Source organism: Daktulosphaira vitifoliae, unplaced genomic scaffold, assembly GCF_025091365.1.
Source record: "Daktulosphaira vitifoliae isolate Bord-2020 unplaced genomic scaffold, ASM2509136v1 Scaffold_2, whole genome shotgun sequence".
In the NCBI taxonomy this organism is placed as follows: Eukaryota; Metazoa; Arthropoda; class Insecta; order Hemiptera; family Phylloxeridae; genus Daktulosphaira; species Daktulosphaira vitifoliae.
Genome location: NW_026099573.1, coordinates 22,807,032 through 22,813,031, shown reverse-complemented (window position 1 = coordinate 22,813,031; position 6,000 = coordinate 22,807,032). Strand labels below are relative to the sequence as shown.

The window sequence follows — 6,000 nt, the reverse complement described above, 5'->3', positions numbered from 1 at the left end:
TCAAAAATTTGAAACTTTAAATGATTATATCTAATAAACGAATTAAGTTATATTAAAAATTCAAATGCCATTTACTATTAAATTAAAAACTCAAACATTTTATTAAATTAAAAATATGTGTTACCATTTAAAAAATCAAAGTTGACCCCCCTCTAAGGCATAAGGGATGAACTTAAAAAGTATTACATAGTTAAAAATTCAAGAATAATGTGTAACTAAAGATAATAAAACAAAAAAAGGTTTAAATTATTATTATTCTGCGAGTAATTGAGTGGGTTATGATAAAAAAATCACCCTGTATATCTCGATTATGCCCATCACTAATTACATATATAATTTTCAACGGTGATCGTAACTAAGCGTTACCAACCGTGATCAAAATTATATATTCTTTTCTTTAAAAGTTTGAATAATCTTCAACGGTGATCATAACCATCGTGTTATCAACCGTGATCAAGATTACTAGCTTTTCCTAAGTATTCCTCTTTAATCCTTTGCAACGGTGCTCGTAATAAACGCTTTACCAACCGTGATCCAAAGGGTTAGATTCCACTACTTACATTATACAGTTCATCTTCGACGGTGATCATAACCTCCGTGTTATCAACCGTGATCGAGATAACTGTCTCTTTGTAAAGATCCCCTTAACCTTTTGCAACGGTGTTCGTAACTACTCGTTACCAACCGTGATCCAGAGAGTTATACTTCTACTTCACCTCAAATTAAATAGTTTCTAAAATAAGACTTATATGGTAGTAAGCTGTTTAATATATATATATATATTCATCTTTTTTAAAATAAAACAGAACAAATCGATTAGTCGAACAATTTGTGTTGTATTTTCATATTTAAAGTTAGTAAAAAACAAATTTAAATGAGATTAAACGTAGAAACGTTTCAATCTCTAAATATTTTCAAATCACTTTGCCGGTAACGGTCATTTGAAGTATATGCTTATTATGTAAATAGTTCTAATCTCATAAAAGTTTCACATCTGGGTGTAATAATTTTCTCGCATTTATCTTTCATTCAATTATTATTGAATAATAAATTTGTAATTATTAATTGCCCAGAAATTCTTAATATTTTCCTTTTAAAATATTATTCTATATTCCCCTGGTTCGACAAAACTACAATTTACTCTGGGTATTTTCTTTTTTAAAAAATTTGTTTTTGAAATCTGGTATCTGATTTAATATTAAAAAAATTATAATATTATAACTTTATACGTTGTATTATATATATATATAAACAAATATACAGTCAATTTCATAACTACGACTCATGAAATATTTTTGAAAATATAACAACAATTAGTTTTTTTTTTCAACAAACATTTCAAAAACAAAAGTTAATAATAGTTTAATGATTTAGAAATGATAGTAGAAATTTAATTTTTCTCATAAAATATCTATTTTATCCTTTATTTTCCTCTTTTTCTACCCATTGTTATTGAGTTATTTACGGTATTTAATACAATTCTGACATTTAAGTTGTCGAACTGTTATACAAAAGTAGTTTATGTCTACCCTTAAGAGTATAGTTCTGTTATTTAAGTTGTCGACTAGTTGTTTACGTTATTTTTAAAAGTTTTTAAAATAATCTTTACATCTACAAATAAAAATGAGTTTTGATAAAAAAATCAATAAAGTTGCTGAGTATATTCGTTTTAAATATACCCAATTAAATTATTCAAAAGTAACAATTAAACATAATTGTGTAGTCAATATTTGTGAACAAATCTATAAAAACCAATTGACTTGATATTAAAAAAAATAATTGTGTATTATATTAACTATAAAAATTAATATCTAAGGAAAATATTAAAAAATTACATGGTTCCTGTGATTGAAACAAACAATACTTTTTCAATAAATAATAGAAGTAGCAGTTCTAAAATAATGGAAATTCTAGAAAAATCGAATTTCTCTATGTCATATATTTAAAATTAAAAAAAGCTAATATAGAAGCTACTAAAATTATTATGAAAAATAAATTAAAAAATCCTGATATGAAAAGGGTCTATCAAAAAGCAAATCAAATTCAAATGCTTTAAAGAAGAGCTTCTTCAAATAGCAGCATAGGGTCAAGTCGTAGAAAACGTTTTTATCATGTATCTTCATTTAGGTTGTGTGAAAAACAAAAATTAAATACGAAACGACAAAAGTGGGAAACATTACTGCCAGAACATAATTAAAAGAAAACGCAAATTTGGCTGAAACTTGTATTTCTTGTAGCCGTTTAAGATTACCAAGTAGCATAATTAAAACTCCAAAAAAATTATTGAGGCAACTTAGTATGAACATTGGTCACAATGATAGCGAATGTGTTATAGTAGGCACAAGTTGTTATGGTCATTTAAAAAAATTTTAAATTCCGCCATTGTATGTTGGAAATGGTTTTCAATTAAATCATATTCCACATTCAGTTAAAGAGCTTAACCAAATAGAAAGAAAAATAGTATAATTGCGATTACCGTTTATGAAAGTATTCAAATATCTTCGAGGAAAAGATCAATTGAAAACTCAAGGCAGCATAGTAAACGTACTAATTGACTTGACAAAAACAACCAATATTCCACCACGAAGAGCAGAAAATTTGGCTAGTATTAAAATTATGAAAGTCAAATTAAAAAGAAAATCTTGCTTTAAGCAACATTATTTGTGCCAAAATGTTCGCCCTATGTTAGTTGTGAGGGCTTTGATGGATCTTAGAGACTTACCATTGTACAAAGGTGTAGAAATTGACGAAGAATGGTACAGCCATGTAACAAATTATATTCAAACAATGAAAAAGGAGACTTATTAGTTAGTGAAGAGTCCGATAAGAGTGACAATGATGAACCAGCCAACCCAGGAACTATAGATACTATGGTTGAAAATGGTGACTATGTGTTTTTTACTCAGGGTAAAGGTATGAGACCCTTATCCATCCTAATTGATGACCATGCTGAAGAAAAAGTGTTTTCTAATTTGTTTGGTGGTTATCCTAAAAAACAGATCCATTAAAAAATTACTCCGAGGTAATTTGATCAGAACTTTTGAATTAAAATAGACGTTTTGCAGCAGATACATCAAATTTATTTTTCAAATGAAAAGTTTTTGTACACAAATAAATGTTTAATAATATACAAATAATTATGCGAAAAAATAAAAAATGAAATATAACAGCTAGTGACATTTCAAATTCTGAAAATCTAACGATAATGATTGATGATGACATTGTTTATTACACAATGTACAGAATTCACTATCAGATTTAGCCTTTGTATTTAGGGTTACTATATTTTTAACAAGTAGCCCAAGTGAATCATCATGGAGTGATTTATTGAAAATATTGTATAAATTACATCACAAAATTGAAATATCTGACGAAGACGCTTTAAATTTACCATATTAAATCAAATTTAATCACAGAAGATCCTGTTGTTTGTGCTACATATTTTGTTTAAAGAGTTATTTAAATAGATAAAAAATAAAAATGGAATTTATAAAGAACACCCAGTTTATGATTATTTCTATCACGTTGAATATCAGCATCGTGGAACCCTACATGTTCACAAGATTTTATGACTTGTGAACGCACCTCAATTTTTTCCTGCAAAGCCGGAAACATTTGATGTCTGTGTGACCCTTATAAATAAGTATATACAATGCATGGTTTCCGAAAACAGCCCTGCGAATGCATTATAGTAGATCAAAACAAACTCACCGTTATACACATACTTTTTATCGTAGTGAAAAAGATAAAGAGACTAACAATTTTTAATTTAATATACCTTATCCTCCAACAAAATAAACTTGTATATTAACACCACTAACGACGGAACCAGTTCAAACTATAAGGAACGGTTACATAAATACAAAGTTTTAATCCCTAAGGAATCATAAATCCACAGAGAACCAATCTATAGAAGAAATGTTGCATAATTTACAAATAACATCCTACAACTAATATAAATCTATTATTAAGGTTGGGATTAAACGACCCATGGTATTTTTAAAAAGATATACGGAACATCGTATGTTATCTGGGTTTAATGAAATTTTAAACATATATTTTACATAATTTTGAACAAATTCAATAAATGTATTATCAGTTCAATATGAAGATGAAGATATAAATAACGTTGAAAAGCAACAAGATATGAATGAGACTGAATTACCAGATGATTGGGTCCCACATGATGAGATAATGTTGGATATAGGGGATTTTAAAAACAATGGAGATGCTGAAAATTCAGATAAAAATAATGAACTTAAGCTCAATCAACAATTAGAATAGCAAATTTCAGACCAGATTTAGATTATTTGTCACATACTCCTGTGTTACTCACAACGCCTACATGTAAAGCAGCATACGAAATATGAGGTTTAACACTTCATGATGCATTTAAATTACCAATTAATCAATTTTCTGGATACTACCAAAACTTAGTACTGACATATCAAATACTTTACGGTATCAACTGAGTAATGTAAAACTACTCATAATTGATAAAATTTCTATGGTTGGCTTAAAGAGTCTTGGTTACATTGATCGACGACCTAGACATATTTTATGTATTGATAAACCATTTGGTGATATAAATGTGATCGTGTTTGGTAACTTTTACCAATTACCATAAGTTATGTCCACACCACTCTACAAATATTTTGATCAAATAGTAGTCCAATATTCAACTTCAATAGAATTAATAGCTACGAAAGCGATAACTTTTCAGTTTAATGAGTTAACGGAAATTATAAGGCAGAAAGATGATAAAGAATTTTCTGGAGTATTAATTAAATTAGTAAGAGGAGAACTAACTCAAAAAGATATCAATTTTTTTAAGAATCCTACAAAACCGTTAGATATTAGTTTTCAACCGGGCGTTATGCATCTATGGGCCACAAATAAAGAGGCAAATGATATGAATAGAAGAGTATAAAGTAGTCTAAATAATACTAGTTTAGTGTTTGATATTGATTTTACTATAGTTAAATACTCAAATAATAAATATTTAGTTAAATGTCTATTTCTTGAAAATATCCTGAAACGAGTTTTAAATATTTATGACAGCGGAACAAACTGGGATTATAACAAAAACTACAGAATAAATAACTGCAGGTTTTATTAAAAACTTATTACATCCAAATGAAACACATTGCTGTATCTATTAATACATTAGGTTGGAAATACATGCTATTAGCGTTGTCTGCAACGTATTTTGTAAAGATAACACTTTATAGTTGAAGTGGAATATTTGTAATATTTACTTTATGGGTTAGCTATACGAATCGAGAAAATACTTGAAAAAAACTGAAAAAACTAAACAAGACGTTATAGAACAATATTAAGTAAAAATTATATTTATCAGGAACAGTATTCCAGAGAATGAGAATAAGCTGTACTGTTTTATCTCGGAATAGTATTAACTGGGTAAATAATAAAAAGGAATGTATCTTAAAGAATTGAAATTGATAATGAAAATATTTATCGGACAGTACAAATCAGAACAGGAATATTATTATAATATGTAATGTTTTATATAATGTAAGTCATAGAAGTTAATCTTTATTCATTAAATTTATTCATGGAATAAAAAAAGAAACACCTTAGGTATTTTTTTCGGAAACTTCTGATAAGGCACCATCCATTCTTTAATATCTATGGTTAAGTACTATCACCATGACTTTTTCTTATTAAATATTGCTAATCATTTATTACTCACTTCAAGCCCATAAATTAACATGATTCAATAAAACTTCCATGTTACATCTTAAGGATTATTTTTAATATCGATATAATATTTTATCAAAATATCGATACATAACATAATAAGTCAGTAAAATCTCAATAATCCATATTTAAAAAAAATAATTTTTGTTTTAATGAACAACGCTATGTCTCAATATATACTTTTATTAAAAAAAACATTGTGAAAATAGGACCAAAATTGAGTATATAACTTTATATTATTATACTTTATTTATATCTATATAAAAAACATTTAAATGT

General features: G+C 27.1%; 1 protein-coding gene across 1 annotated transcript in view; it reads right to left on the bottom strand.

Annotated features, from left to right (window-relative positions):
* The window catches only part of LOC126899563 (putative serine protease K12H4.7), a 156,470-nt gene that overhangs the window by 77,348 nt on the left and 73,122 nt on the right, over positions 1 to 6,000 (bottom strand). The window lies entirely within an intron of this gene.